Below are 18,500 nucleotides of genomic sequence, written 5' to 3'. Positions count from 1 at the left end.
GATAAACGAAATAAATAATAATACCAGTTAAAAAAACGAAAATTCTAACCAAATTTACATACGTCAAAATTTCGTATTCGTCAAATGATTGTCTTGCGCCGAACGAATCGCGTTCAAACGAATGCGACCGTCACATCCAATGATGCGGGATGTCAACTATAAGAATTTCGTAAAAACCAATATAAATTACAATAAATATACCTTGGGATTTACGACTTTTCAATTCAGGTCACCATATATATATATATATATATCCGCTTTGTCCGTTCAACTGATGTAATTTCTTCTGTACCTATATACATTTATAAAACGTTAACATATAGCCAGATAGATAATAATCGATACAGTGAAACGTCTGAGTACCGGACACTCTCGGTCGCTAAAACTATGTACACTATTCAGAGTTGCCCGCTACTTAAAGGCGTCCATTAAGGACAATATTATAAATTATAATATAATATCGGGAGAACAACGATGCGAACAGATGTGTTCTTGTATCGCGCGGCCTCTATCGCGGGCCTCGCGCGTTTTAACGACACTGTGGGTATCACGTGATACAAAATTATATTCCGAAGTATCGCCTTAAACAAACTGCCCTCGACCTCCCTCCACTTTAAGGCCGGCTGTGGTTTTATGAAATAACTACTACAATACATTTCTGAGATGCGTTTTCGTCGGTTTTTTTTTACAAACATTCGACATTAAAAATTACTAAAATTATATTATGTTCACGGTGAACTTGTTTTAATTGACACCATCACATTCGATAAAATTGTATTTTATTTTTCTGCTTTCTGGGAATGAGCATTTTTTTAATCGCCAACAGTCAGACCGAAAAAATGGTCCAGCGGCAAGATGACATGAAGAGAAAAAAATTTAATTGTTCGCAATCGAGTTAAACGGCGAAACAGTATAGGCAAAAAAAGAGTCGCTAAACAACAGACAAAGAACCAAAACAATAAAACAATTCGTCTGAACTACCGACTTATGTAGTGGTCCAATTTAATAAATTTAGAGTTATTTTATTTTAGAGACGGAGACAAAATTTGATGAATATTACTAATATTATAATATTATATAATAATATATAATATTTTATTTTACCCATATAAAGCTTAAAAATATATATAGTGGTGTTGAAGGTGATGCCCTTTTAACCCCAAATGGCCAAATTGTTACTTACAACAAATCTATACTTATATATGTCAACATTACCAAGAAGCTTTGTTAAGTTAGAAAAATTAGAAAATATCTCAAGTTTGCAGATACTACGTAATATCCATATTATTATTTTAAATGCTTATAACCTATACACCTAAAAAATATAAATACTTTAATGACTAATTTATTATTATTATATGTAAAACACAAATGTACAGAGAAAAATAAAATTCAAACATAACGGATTTGAAAAATCATATGTTCTAGTATACAATACATTAAAACCAAAAACAAGGGGAGAGGGTAACCGTGCTGCTACCTTTCAAATGTATAAATCTACAGAAACCTGAAACATATTATGATAAAAATATAAAACCAGATCTCGAAAGCACGCGTGAACTTATGGTGAATTGCGGGGATAACTCTCGTCTACTTTCAAAGTTGTAAAGAGAAGAGTTCAAACGTTTTATATATTGTTAAATTCGATATATTTAAAAAAAAAACCTGTTTTTATATTATAAGTTATAGATACAAATTGATATATATATATGTATTACTTATCATTTATCTCTATATCGGTGTATAAAATACAAGAATACGACTCTTACAAGACAACTCTAAGTCGAAAAATGATGACAGACAAAACTAAAAGAACTAACAAATAATTATAACTATAATAACCACCATTAAGTATAATGTACATTCTCACTTGGCTGGCGATATAACATAAAAATGTATTCTACATTTTGAAAGACTTATTCTTAAATACATTTATACAAAGCGGATGAAATCTCTTTATTGTCTATTGTAGAGAAACATTATGCTGAAATTAAGAAGAAAACTTGTAAGAAACTTTCTATACAAAGTTTCTAAGCAATACGTAACGACTGTATATGTATTTAACAGTATTTATAAAATACTGTTCTTGTCTTTAGAAATCATAATGTGTCGACGTTTCCGAATAACGATTCCACGTTTTATCGTTTTGTCATTCCATACTATACACGACTATTGATAACAAAACACCTAAACATATTATTATTATTGCATACGAGTACAAGCCTAACGAAGTTTGTACTTTCTACGAAGGATTCGCGTTCGTTCACGGTAAAATATGGTGTACGTACTACAGTTTTGGCTATAAACAATATACGAGTACGGAGAACAACTATGAACTATTTCATGTTTGTTATGAGTAAAACCAAATCCTCGTTTCCGGTAAACTTTAAATAATAATAATAATAATAATAATGTACAACCGTACAAAGTAGTAAGTACATTAATTGTACATCATACCTACCGTATACCGTTTCATAGAAGGTAATTTATATGCGTTTCGCCTGCGGAAGACTATTTTGAATTTTCGTTCGCAATCACGGTTCGGTAAAACTATGAATTGGATTGTTATGTACAGTGGTTTTCGAAAAGCTCGTTCGGCGCTGTTCGTCGAGTGTATATTGTGCAGGACGTGCGTTTCGCGCACGCTGTGTGTCTGTGCATTATACATGTTTATAGGCAGGCGGAGCTAATTCCGGCACGTTTCGGCCACCGTACATATATATATATATATATACTACGGGGATAAGCGTTCGCCGTCGGGATTATTATCGTCATCGACGTAAGTTTTATTCAAACCCCGAAAAATCGCTCAAGGCCGGCTCATTAGCTCGGCAAATAATAGCCCCGCGCACGAGGGGTCGTTTAATGATATAAGAGTAGGTATTATATAATAGATATACCTACGCATACTACGTCAAACGCGATGAAAAGTTAAAAGATATATAAATATATATATTATTATTTACTACGGTATTATGTGCACACGTGACACACACGGTCGGAACGGTGTATGCGTGTGTATATATATATATATGCAGACGTTAAGTCGCTAAGTGATGTAAACGTCGCCGCCGTCCGTAAAACATTTTAATCGTTCGCGCGCTGCACATACACATTATTATTTATTGTTGTTATCGCGCGCGGGTCACGATGATGACGATAATAATATACACACACACACACATTCGCTTATATGCGTATATAGGTAGGTCCGCGCATTGTAAATTGCCGGCGGATTCACCATCGCTCGATTTTAATGATTCAAATACGCATATCTAGTCATATACAGTGTACCTACGCGGAACAGGGGGATCGAGTCGTTTATTATCCGCACTCGCGGACCGACCGCCCCTCGCGCGCCGGCGCACGTGCCTCAAAACGGGGGCGTATACACGTCACGATAACATAATAACACACACAAGGCGATAATATTATAATGACGGACGTTTCGAAGTGCTGCAGGTATAGCTGCGGCGGCACTCGGTACTCGGTGAGTATATTATTATATAGTATTAGTACAGCGATATACGGTACCGTGCGCACGGCCGTGAGTTTTTTAGTCGTCGTTTGTGTATAATACGCACACACACACACACACACACCGGAACCCCGGTCCCGGCGTAATTGTACTGATGTTGATAACGTTTCGTTTTTCCGGTCTAATTGCCCCCGCGCGCGCGCTCCGGAAGATTGCATTGCGCCGATAACGACGACGGCGACGACGACTGCAGTTGGAGTGTACCTATAATACCTATTTATTATATTATATTATTATAGCTACGAGATGATGACGGGGACGAGATTCGCGCCGCCCTCGTATACACGGCATTATAATAGTACGCGTACACGTTACACACTTGCGCTCTTTGTGTATAGCACATATATACAGTATATTATATAGTACAATACGCCGCCCAGCATAATATCATATAATATCATATGCATCGTAATCGGATAATCTGTTACTGCGCTGCGCAGCGACGACGACGACGAGCAGAGGGCTGCGACGAAAATAAAAACGATCTCGACGTTAATGGTAATCATACTGTTTTGTGCGCCCACGCTTCCGCTTTAATGTATACGGTCAAACGCGGAACGACCCCGTCGCCGTCGTTGTTTGCACGGTTCTGCAACAACGACAATATACTCGATAACATTGTGCGATGACGACTATGCAACGATATGGATGCACCTACGCGAACACGCGAATTTTAGTCCGTATCGCGCGACCGTCGGAGATGCATATATATGTGCACACTGCAAACGCCTGGCACCTGCATATAGCTTTGGTCAACTATACAATATATAGGCAAGGCCGCATACAGCGGGGTTTTAGGGGTTAAATCCCCCCCCAGAAATTTTTAAAGTAGAATCAATATTTTATCATTCAAATAATGTATTTTTAATTCATGTGTTATAAATATTTTACCCCCCCCCCCGCCCACCAACATTGATCCTCAATACGCGGTTTTATATAAGTCGTAACTATAATCGCCGATGCAGTCTCCATCGTTCGGACGAGTGGCTGGTACGCGTATGACGTACAGTCGTCACAGCGTTAGCTTCTACGCATCATATTATAGACTACGTCGATCGGCTCTGGCGATATTCAATCATTCTGACGACGACCGCGCGCACCTAAAGCGTCTTCGTCAGTTTTAAAAGCACGTTAACTGTCGTTGTATTGCGTAATCAAAGGCCCGCGCTTAAAACGTTTCTTGCACGTATTCAATCGCTCGTATACGTAACAAATAAAATTGTATTTGGATTGAATACACACGGATTACATACAGCGAAAAGTGTGTTTGAACACTGCAAAATTTTACTCCCCAAGACGATTATTGTTTCGCGAGTGAAATATAGACAATTAACGCGCATCACTGGCCGCCGCCGTTGGTTTTTATTTTATAATAGTTTTATTATATTTACGGCCACCTATATGTATACCTACCGTAATATACATATACACCAATGTCATTATTACAAATAGGCGATTCGACATTTCGACTACGCATACTTGAATCCGTCATACAAAAGGACGTTGGAGAAAGGAAGTAGCAGGTATACGCGTCATATATACGGTTTATTGATTGATATCTCAACAGATCATGGGATATGTGGAAGACCCAATCGGTTTTGATAATGAAATTTATATTTATATACATTGTAAATTATAATATAGTTCAATAGATATGTATTTTGTACGAAATGTAACAATTATTGTACATTATTCCGTAATATTAGGCAGAAAAATCAATAATATACTGTTATGGGATTAACAATAACAATTATACAATAAATAAAAGCAGATGACTTATTAATTATGACAGTACATTTGGTATTAATAACAATAATAATACAACCAATATATTACTAATCGTATTGTTATAAATATATATATATATATATATATATATTGGATTTATATATTTGTATTGTAATATTCTCATTTAATTTGTTTCGGCAATAATGCTAATTCGTTATACGAAATTTCATACCGGTAATTGATAAACATCACAATGTTCTACTTTAGAAACCATCACACAATAATAAAATCACTACAGTGTATAATAAGGCCACCTGCGCGCCCCATATTCAGTATTTATATACATTATATTATGTTGTATTGTATTATGCACCATATTACCATAGACCTTATGGGTACAAGGTCTATGCATATTACGGCCATTTGTTTGAAATTAATTAGACAAATTAAAAAAAAAAAAGGATCACGTACGGTTCGGAATAATATTATTTACCAATATGTCGTTCTTATTAGGACCCAACATGTATAATTTATTTTGATCATATACTTTATATTGAGGTATCGTTTTAAGACAGTTTTATTTGACTATTTTTTACCCTCCCCAACCCCTTTCCCTTGGACTTTGTTTACACTCGAGACTCAACTTCGATATAAGAGAACCCAAATATTATTATTTTACCAGTAATACTTTTGCTTAGTTTTTGAATTACAATTTTACTCGCATATGATATTATGGAATTAAATCATAGAGCGAACAAATAATTTAATTTATTATAAATAGATAGCAACAAAGTGGTGAATTAATGAAATTTATTTTTACTGGAAATGTGCTAAATGTATTATAATATTATACTTCCGTTTTACCTAGCTCGTTGTTGTTGTATATGTTTATAATGAAACTTTGATAATCCGATTAGAAACCACAGAGTTAGTGAGTTACCTATTATTAATATGATTAATACTTATTTGTATATGACAAAATGTATTTTGTTGTACGTAATCAAATAGCGATCAGGACACACTATATAAGTGAAGAAAACCTTATTAAAATTACATCCTATTATTATTATTATCTTGCAAAGATTTTGTCTTAACATTTTTCTCTTGTTGCGTTATAAATCGTTTAATTAATATACGCCCTTGCACAACGGACAACTCATTATTTTTTAAACTTATAAATTCATGAACGATATACACAATTATACTTTACATAACCTTCTAAAAAACTTTTGTTTGCAGAGACATCTTATAATGATTAATAATAATCTTCGTACGACAATGTCAGAACTGTGGTCGCCTTCAAAAATTGTGCTAAAGATATAAAACCATTCTAAAACTATGCGTAGGTCTTACTAATTCCATTTTATTAATAAATCGTATTATACATGGTATACAAAAATTCAAAACTTATTTACAAAATAATAATCTAAGATAGATAAATTTGATTCAACAATTTGAGTATCACAAGACGTATTTGTGCTTCTGACTGAGTCAATATAAGTTTAATAATTACGAATACCTATGTGTATTATACTATTATTATGCAACACAATAACTTCTTAACCTGACCCAATTTTTTCTCTATAAGTTATTACCATATCATTTATCCTAATTCATACTAAGCACACTGAAATTTCACGGAGTAATATTACGTATATATTATAAAACTAAATAAGAATAAGCAAAAAAATAATTCAAAATATAAGAACTCAGACGTACAAACATTTTGGTCAACTAATTTTCCTCTAAATATAAATCATGTAATTTAAATTTAATCCGAAAGAACTCACGTGTAGGTAATTATATAAAATATGATAAACGCTTTTTTAAATATTCCATATAAGAATGGGCTTCATTCGAATATTTATAATAATTACAATTTGCATTATATACATAAAAGTTATAATGTACATAATATATGATATATTGTAACGTAGTATTATAAAATATTTACACTATGTAATAAAATTATTTATCCAAAAAGTTGCTTCATAAAACGTTTGTACAATATCGTACTCCTATAAAATAGATAACCATTTGTTGCCCATTCCATTGCAAATCTAATAAATATCGAAAGCCAATTTTTTTTTTATTAAATACGGACAGTGTATGGTCATTATACATGGCTACAAATGTCCCTTTTTTAAGGCTCAACGTATTGCAAATAAAGGAAAAAACTACAAAAAAAAAGCCACGTCCGCAGCAAATGTTCAAAATCAATAGTTTTGTTTTTCTCGGAATCGATCAATCCACTTGTCCGATCAAAACTGCGCGCTATGAAATGTAGTTATCGTGTAGGGCAGGACGCTTATTACAACTTAAAAACCAAGCTTTTTAAATCATCTCATTAAACTATGTGATATTTTGATCTCGGACTTCGGGATCCTAACTATATAAATTATTTTAAAATTTTATGATGAAATGTTTTTTTTTTTTTTTGTAAAAGTATGGTAGAGTATAATAATAATAAATCGGTAGGTAATTATAAATCCTTCTCATTTACTTCATCTCTCTGCACCTCCCCCGAACAATTTTGGCCACAGTGTCACCCATAAGCCCGCTTAAAAAAAAAAAAAAAGGTTAGAAAACCCATGGCGTAGGGTATTATAGTGTATGAATATACTTTAAATACAGATAATAAAGCTCGTATGTCGCGGGCGCATTTTAATATCCTAAAAATAAATACTACTAATCTTGAGATAATATTATTATTGTCATTCATAAATGCAATATAGAAATTATACAAAAACAATGTCGATCGCTGTTTTTGTAGTCCACTGTAATACGGTTGATGGGGGTGCTGAGATCGGTTAGAGCGAGAGGTCCTACCGTATATTGTACGCTAGGACGGCAGCGTTTATTGCGTTTATTATAGGTATAATAGCTATAATAGCGCGATTCGTAAAAGTCTCGCGGTCGATTTTGGCGTATTATTAACGCGCATTATATACAATGTTGCGCCGGAATCGCAAAGTGCATCGATGCAAGACGCGAATTTTCGTCGATATATTTTATAATACGCTATCAGTTTATATTAATATAATTTATACATTTTTATTTTTTATTTTTGTATAACCGCCATACGTATAATCGACGGATTAACGGTGCGAAAACCGAAAAACAACAACAACAACAACAACAACAAAAAATAACGAAAATAATAAACAAACAGACGAACTGTACATAATAATAATATTTTATAAAACTTTTCACACGGAACGGAGCGCACGGGTGATGATGTTCGATATATAGACATCTTCGTCGATATAATAGTCGCCCACGATATATATATATATATATATACAGGAGATATATAAAGTATAATGTGCTTAGCGCCGGCAAACGAAAGTATTTACAAACAACCGACGAGCCGGATAATTTCATCATCCGTGTCGTGCTCGCGCCGTCCGCGACAACCGACGACGTTATGCACAGAAAGGGGGCCGGCGCGGTAGTATTTATATATATATATACAATATAAAATAATGATATAATAATATAAAGCAGCGCTAATGTGCAAATCCGATATAAGACTAAGGACCGTGATCGTCGGCGGGGCGAGGGGGTGCAAGTGAATCGGAATAACTGTATTGCCCCGCGCACGGGGTGTGATGACGGTGACGGGGTCATCGATTCGGCGCCGTCGTAATTTATAGTCGTATATAATACACATCACGCACCATAATATCACGTTATATTTACCGTGCAAACGATCTGTATGATGTTATACCATATTTTTAAACGGTCATTTTGTTTTCAAATAAAAACCTTAACGGGAGGGTATGGCTGTCGCAGATCGAGTCTTAACGCATTTATGCTGTTCGTTAGTACACTTTAACGAATATACTGAATAAATGACGCACATATAAATTATACATGCTGGGTCACGTGGCGTGCGTATCACCAAAACGATGGCCTAGACTTCGCAATGACAATATAATATATTACAATAGTACACGACGCACTTGCCCATAACACATATTATGATATTAACTATTAAAATGTTTTCGAACGCGACGGATGCGGGTGCGATGGACGGCGTGTCTTCGTATTTTCCGGTGGACAGATGAAACGCGATGTTCACGACTTCCGCACCACCAATGAATGTCATTCTCGCGACTCTGGAGATATTGAACTATTTCGGGATATATATACCCAAATCGCGGCGATGTAAATAATTTTTGAGTGTCAACGACGATTTGATTGCGGTCTCGATACTGACGATAGCGAAAGGCGTCGGGGGCGTAACCTATATAATTATATATTATTATTATTTAATGTTATATATTTCATCGTAATATTCATATGTAACTACTACTGTGTATTATTTTAATATAGACAAGAAATGTATTATGTATTGTAAAGCTTATATACATAAAAAAAGATAACAGCGGCAGAGACGGAGCTGCACCACTTTTCGGCACGACGGCGGAGCGGAGTAAATTCGATAGTTTTACGTGGGAATAGACGTGGGCGGTGCAGGTCTGAGAGCGGAATTGACTCGAACCTCTGCCAAAATAATATCAATACGTTATATTATTATATGACTGTATGTATGCATTATATATTGTGATGTACATGTGGATATGTCATTATTGGTACAGATGGATAATTCAATTCGGATGAAACAATATAGAGCGGAAATTTTGCAATGAATATTTTATTTTCTATTACCTCTGCCAGAAAAAAAAAAAAATGAAATATATCGCAAAAAATAAAACTGTAGCAATACAATATTATATACGCTCTGTATGTTTTATATCTACGATAATATGTTGACTTGACCTACATGTTATACTAAAGGTTTTTTAGAAAATTGGAATGATTGGCGATGGGAATTATGTATTTTGCTTTAATTTTTTTCTTCTGTCCATTACATTTATCATCGAATAAACTAATCGTTCTAAGATATACACACATATATATATATTAGGTATATGTAACGGACTGTGTAATAAACAAAAATGTACAAATTTAAATTTAAATATTGACTATCTATCTATGTATATGTATATTGCGCTCGTATATATCATCATTAGTTAATCTGGATGTAAGTAGATAAAGGACTTTTTAAAACTTTCGTTCGTTCATGAAAATGTTTTAGTGTTTCAGTATTATATAACTGCACGTGTATAAGACACTATAAGTCAATAACGACAGCTTTCGGAAATCTGCTCTTTTAGTTAAAATGTTAATTTCTTCTTGTACATAAAAAACGTTGATTACAATTTAGTTTCATTAATTAAACATTTTTTTTCTCATATTCTTATAAACCATTAGAGCTTTATTATACGATGATGAATATTACATTGGTTTTAATATTGTTAAAAACTATTTTTTTTTTAATTATAATATCGCTAAGTTCATAAAACGAGTAATTGAAATAATTTTTTCAGTACTAAACGTTTAAAAATTATAATAATACTATTACTCTCGTACAACAATATATAATGGTATATGTTTTTAAAATGTTTTATAAATAACCGCGAGGGGAGCGCAGGAAGTAAGTCTTACTTAAGTATACCTATTCTACCGGGAGAATAATAATTAAACTGCCTGAATTCAGTTACCTGTCCGACCGGGTTACTCGTTTCTTTCGTTTAAAAGTAGGTTTATTCAACAATATTTGACCGTACAGCTGAGACCGGAAAGCGATCGATGTCGCGATATCTGTAATTTATAACATTAAAATATACATCATTTCCGTTGTCGCAATCACTATTATTATTCTATTCTTTTCTTATTCTCTGGCGTTCTCAAATACATATTATATGTATCTAAACATTGGCCGTCGTAAAATCATCGTATACTCACGTCCCACCAGATGCGTTCGATCGCTCGCAGACTCGGCTGCAGCGCGCGCCAAAGTTCAGCGCTGAAAACGTTTAGCGCACGCGAAGCGAAGCGCAATTTTATATTTTCATTTCGTCGTGGGAGTTTTTTCGTTTATTTTGTTTCACTTTCTCTCTCGTCCTCTCTCCCGCTGCCGCGTTACCTCCCCTCCGCGCAGCGTCCCTCAGCCAGACCCCCCCGGACTCGCCACCCCGCCCGGCCAATCGCCATATTCGACACGGCACGCACGCGCACTCGCGGGATGCGTTCGTCCCGCAGCACCTAAGCGGCTCGCCGTTTTTCACGAAAATATATTATATTTTGGCGCCACCGTCGTAGTTGCGCCGCTGCCGCGGGCCGTGTATGTATACAATATATTTTTGTGTGTGTGCGCGCGCGCGCTCGCGCGTGTGTGTGTGTGTGTGTGTTATGCACCGCGGGAAAGCACCAAACTTTCGGGCCGTAAGCGCGCACGCCCCCTCGACCTTACCACATCTATCACCCCATCACGCCGCCCGTCCGACCGCTGTAAGTCTAACCCCCTCGCCCCCTTCCGTCTCACCGACCGCCGCCGCAGCCGTCGCACGGCACTATCGCGCCTCCAACAGACCGACCGCCCCGCGCGCCACCACCGCCCCCCGCACACCGCCGCCAATAGCCTCCAGCATCCATCACTCGCGACACTGCACGCCTACACTATATACGCGCGTTACCCGCACATCAACCGTCTCCGCCGCCGCCGTGTGGCTAAATCCGCCCCGCCAGCAGCCGCGCACGGCCACCATCGTATACTCGCAAACACGCGCACACATTATATCCTATATACATTTCCTCCGCTTCCGGTACCGTTTTCGCCGCCGCCGCCGCCGCCGCCACCGCCGTACCCGCCGACCACGGTTCGTATTATTATTATTATATGTTGTTATTGCGCGGAGTGCGCGTGCGCGCGTGTATAAAACGCCGGCGGACCGGACGGGCGCGACGACGGCGGCGGGCGGGGGAGTGCGGGCGATCAGAGTGGGCGGCGGCGGAGGGGGGTCGCCGCCGCGTTATCGAATAAACACTGTGGTACGGCTTAAAATCTGCGATGTGTTTTGTGTGCGCGCGTGTGTGTGTTTTGTGTCAGCGCACACGGGTGTGTTTCGCGCGCGCGTTGGTGTGTGTGTGTGTGTGTGTGCTCGCGCGAGCGTGTTTGCGTATACGCGCGTGTGTGAAAACGCTCAGCTGCCGTCGCCGCCGTGACGATGTGATGTCTGATGTGCCGTCACACGGTTTCAAAGTTGACGGAGCGCGGCGGCTCGTTTAATTAATCGCTGGCGGGAGGGGCCGGGCGGCGGCGGCGGCGGCGGCGCGCGCGTCATTCCGCCGCCGCGGCCTCGAGATTAATAATAATAATATTATTATTATCATCGTTGTCGAAAAAAGCGTGTCTGTCATTCCAGCCGTCGCCGCCGCCGCCGCCGCCGCCGTCTAATCACAAGTCTAAACGCGACCGAACCGCCGTCTTGCGTATCGTATTTATGATAATAATAATATTATTGTCGTATCGCTCGTTTTAAGTATAAAAACCTACAACGTCTTACCTCATCCGCGCTCTCGACCTACATAATATAGTCGTAATGACCTTAAACACAAAAATTAATTTAAACGACACCGCGTTTACTCACCGCCGAAGTACGACGACATTATAATATATACGTTTATCGGTTCTACGCTCATCGCGTTATTTCCGAAATCGACGACTCAAAGGTCTGTATTATATCGTACAGCCCATGCCCCGGAAAGGCTTTCCCTTTTGGAAAGGACGTCGTTAACGACTCAGTGGTTACCGTGGCCGGGATCGGTCCTCAGAGGTTGAACGTAAATAAACGATTGTAAGGATAAAGCACGACGCACGGCCGTTTGAAACACGTTTGCTATACATAGAACACTATTGAGGTCCTGTAGTGTGACCGTCCGTTCGCCTTAATGATATAATTTTATGTTGCCTCGGCACGTTTACTTCACGGACTCTACCGGTGTTGGTAGTGTAATAACGTAAAAAATAGAATAATTAGTATATAATTATGAAATTATGTTTATTTGAGTTAATTCTACACGACAAAACTAAAATAGAATATAAATAAAGGTCACAAGACTTTAGGGTGATGTTACCAGGTCCTGTGTGGGGAGAACAAAACCATCTACTATATATTAATATCAATTCTTACGCAATCACCTTCCTTCTGGTCGTTGGAGGGGTCTCGAGTTCGTGTACTCAAGAATCTAATCAAGTACACTGTATGCAGAATATACGTCTAAATTATAATAGCAATATAATATAATATATATATCATAATTATGCACCTTACCTGGTTTGCCGGAATATATACACCTATATATTTTATATTATATATTTAAATGTATTATATCTATATCATAATAATAATTATTATGTGTTCCTATATTATACGTGTATCGCATTGTAATATTTATGTGTAATATATGTAATCACCTATGGTGTGCGAAATTATCTTATGATTACATGAATTCAAATGACCTGTGCGCATTTAATAATACTAACAACGTTTATTCAAATAATTAAGTGAATAAAACGGGACAATACATTTTTATGACTAATACATACAGTGGGTATAATATGTATGAAATTATTATGCATTTATTCACAGATAATAAACAAAACGACAGTAAACTAATAATGTTATACAAACCAATGATATTAATAACTAAAGTTGGCTAAAAGCACATAATAAGAATTTAAAATCTTAAATAAAGGCGAAAAGAAAAAAAATCGATGTTAAGGCTTTGTTACAGAGTGCCAATGCTCTCGGTAAGGGGGGGGGAGTTAGAAAGATAGTTTGTTCTGTAGGACGAAATATAAAATAGCGGAACAGATTGGTTGCTTTAAGAAGGAACGCTGAAGGGGATAGGGTTATAGAGTTTAGAAAAGGAGAAGAACAAATACGACCATAAGTTAATTTATATATAAAATTCATGTCTGATACTTTACGACGTAATAATAAGGTTTTAATATATTTATTGTATAATTGTGTTTAATAATAGGTATTTTTAGTTTGTATGTAAAGCAGCATTTGAAAAAGCGGTTTTCAACGCACTCAATAACTGTGAATATCTGATTTAGTGTAAGGACTCCATACAAGTGAACCGTATTCCAAAATGGATCTAACTAACGCATTATAAAGTAATAGGAATGAATGTGGATTTTTAAAATAAAATTAATGACGTTTTACAAAACCCAATATATCTTTAGAGCTTTATACCAATACTATTATTTTAACGAAAATTTCAATTAAATGAAAACGTTAGAAAACGTTTCATATCTTTGATGTGAGAAGCGGATTCGAGTAAGTTATTATTTATATAGAATAATCAAATTTTATAGGCAACCGAGACCTATATGGAAACTCATCGAGAAGCATTTAGAAATATTAAGACATGCCCCATTTTTAGCAGTTTGGCACCAGTCAAATACGATATTTTATTAGTTTCGTAAAATAAAACAGTCATCAATAGAGGAGACACAAAAGTTTATACATTGTTTAATGTATATATCATACATATCTATACATTTTGCACATGTTATGTATTTCGAGATTCTTTCGCTTCCTTCTCCGTCATTACATCATAAAAATAATTTATCAATATCGACAACATTCGACAATCCATCGAACATTGTTCATTCATCACTGTATAATGTTATGACATGTACCTATGTATAGTATATATATGCTCATGCGTATTATACATAATATTATGTAAATTGTTTTCCCGGTTTAAGCCACCGACTGCACACGCAAAGTTTTATAACTCGTATATAATTAAATATAATATTTTATAATAATATACGAGTATATACCTATATAAACTCGAAATACACATTCACAGAGAGATTCGTCGCAGGCATAAATGCTCACCCTCTATCGTTGTTTCCTTTTAAGATGGCTTTATTCAAATGCTGATTTCCGGAATATTGTCGAATGTTATACATACACATACACACATATATACATACTTTAAATTGTTAAATACATAATACGTTTTACATAGGTAATTTATAACGATATTATTAAAGAGTAGACGGTCTACTGTAGACCCATCACCTCTTACTGTAATACTATATATATATATATATATATACTATCACCATTTGTTTTACAAATGAAAATTGCTTTTTTTCCGTATATTTCTATGATTATGCGAAGACAGTCAATTACAACAATTATTAATACAAGAATATATCGCCTAGCGATTAGCATTTTATAATTTGTAGAAGTTGTTCCGAGCACTGAGCAGTATTATAAAAGTATAAAAGTACTACTTAGACATATACTGTATTTGATATAAAATAATATCATTATTAAATACGGACTATTATCTTATTATACTATACATAATATTTAATAAGTAAGAAACTCCTCGTTCGAATTTCGATTTAGGACGCCTCAACATTTTCAAAAAAAAAAAATCACAAATAGGTACCTTTGGGAATTTTGGAATAAAAATACCAGTAATATAATATTTTATCGAGGATTTTTTCTTGGGGTCAGGGATTTTTTTGTTCTGGGGATTGTTATTACGATTTCCACTCCGAGAATTACCTAATGTATACATATAATAATATACCGTTTGCACAAATCTACTCTCGTACTATGTATATCACTAGAGAAAATAATGTAATATTATTATATTATATTATAATAATAGCTTACCCACAACGTAAAATTGCTCTCTTAAAGTCAGTGTTTTATCCGTCTGCAGTCGTTATATGTTACACGAGTTTATGACCTATAGGTACGTCGTACGTGTATAATATAATGTTCATTAAACTATATATGCCTATATCACATGTGTATTGTGTGTATCATCAACGCGATATTAATAATGTGAGTAAACCAAGGGCGTATATTTTATATCCGTGTCGGGCGTGTAAGGGGGTGACTGGAATTTGTTTAAGTCGACAACACGAACGGTGTAATATATAATGTGTATATACCTCTACAAATGCATATACACGCGATAGCAGATATCCATTCCACGTAATGCAATAACATGTGCACTAATACGACGCATTACTACAAATGACCATTTCCTTTAAATAATAATTATTATACCTATATCGTTGTGACATTCGTGATTCAGGTTGTAAAGGAGACACCTAAATATTACATTTATTACATATACCTACCTACAGTAGAAATCATGCTTTATACTATAACTATAACACAATACAGGATATAAAATAAAATATGCTTATATTATATGATACGTTTTGTATTCATATAATTTGTATGATAATAGGTCATACATATACACATATATATTATAATTTTATTATAGAGTGTGACAAAAGAAAATGTATTATACAATTTATAGTAGCTACACTTATTGGTACATATAATGTGCCCCGCGGCAGTGTTACGAACAGTTCGATTTTTGAACTAAACGTAGTAACTCATCTGCATATCGTATAGTTCAGTTCGAATTATTATTAAGCACTTTAAATTCATAATTTATTTCGATAATTAAATATTTGATTTACTTGATTCGATGATGTAAGTTAAAATAAAATATAAAGCTTAACAAAAATTTTCCTCAAAAAGTGTGGATTGTAACCTGAATCGACTGACCTTAAGACTATATAATGATAGTGCACAATTATGACTATAGTACCTATAACGAGTACAAACGAATTTCACTCCGCTAACTTTCACATATAGAATAATATAATAATGGCACATTATGAAAGCTTAAATGCGACAAATATCGCATTTTAAAAACGATTTTGATTTCCGAGTATTGTAGATCTGTGTTTAGTTTAAACAGTTTTATTCTATTTGTTAGCTTGTTCAAAAAATATATGTAGGTACTTACCGACATGTTTTCTTGATTTATTCGTGGAATTTCGCTGTTGTTGTAAGACGTCTTCTCGTAATCCTTTTCCTGGAAAAGTTTGAAATAAAAATCCCATTCCAAAAAATTACAACGCATGTGAAAACCTATAAACTGTTATAGGTGTACGCTATGTATGATATTATTTATAGTTGTCGTTGGCGTTGGGAAAATTCAAATAGCGTTTTGGAGACAAATGATCTTCCCTGCGGGCCATACGGTTGCAGAGAAAAACTACTTACAAATCTAAAAGAACGATATAATACCACATTTCTCATACGACTATAAATACATCACCCGATGAACAATAAAAGACGATATTATATTATATATATATATCACAACGCGCCGTGTTGAGCTTTTTGTGTTTAAGGATAGGAAAATTATACCGACGGCGGTCGTCTTTGGATTTTGACTTCACGACCACCAAACTACAGCAGCAATTTCTTTTATTTAAGAGGACGTTATACACGCACGTGTTGTCTCCGTCTTACAATATAACGTAACTCATAACAAATTTGCGTTCAGCAGAACACATTTTTTACGATGTTAGCTTTAATATTAGAGCGAATTTATCTATCATGAAATTTAAAGGCAAGAATATTGTCAAGACAATGTCATATGTTTTTATCGATATTATCTTTTTGAAATGAGTTATAGCTATGTAAAATATTACAATTTTAAAACGATCATAACTCACTTTAAAATGATACTATTAACAAAAACATATTACATTGTCTAGACAATATATTTACCTTTAAATTTGATGATAGGTAAATTTACTCTTTATAATATTAAAGGTAACGTCACGAAATGTGTTCTGCTGAACGCAAATTTGCTATGATGATGTACGTTAGTAAGACAGAGACAACACGTGCGGGTTTAACGACCTCTAAGAATAATAACTGCAATTGCAGTTGCATCGCATAACACTCGCCATAATATATACGATCCAATGTTTATAGACACGCGGCGTGACTTTTTTTCCATACTGGCGCATACGCGTCCTTTGCTGGGGCGACGCGCGTTCGGTCGTGGATATAATATATATGTACATAACGATGCATTATAATGCACGCGGGCGCACGTCTTATTTGCACACGTATTATAGTCAGTGGCGGCGGCGGCGAGGGTGTCCCGTGTTTATTTGTTTAGCTAACGGCGGCGGCGGCGGCGGCGGCGGCAGCAGCAGTGGCAACTGATTCCATTTGTTCTGGTTAATTGAACGCGCGCGCGACGTCGGTACACGAACGAGAGCAGCACCACTTTCGGACCGGCGGCGGCGGAGGAGAGAAGGAAAGTGCTCTCTCGATGTGCGGCGGGGGAAGAGTGAAAAAAAAACCGTCAGCACGTGTTGTTTACGACACGCGCGCAGAGTGCTAACCGATGTCGGACCGACCGACGATGTCGTGTGCGGGATCGGAGCGGGTCCACCGGACCCCAAAATTTCGCCGCCGACTACGACTACGACGACGACGACGACACTGAATAA

Source organism: Rhopalosiphum maidis, chromosome 3, assembly GCF_003676215.2.
Source record: "Rhopalosiphum maidis isolate BTI-1 chromosome 3, ASM367621v3, whole genome shotgun sequence".
Lineage (NCBI taxonomy): Eukaryota > Metazoa > Arthropoda > Insecta > Hemiptera > Aphididae > Rhopalosiphum > Rhopalosiphum maidis.
Note: the sequence above shows the minus strand (reverse complement) of the source record.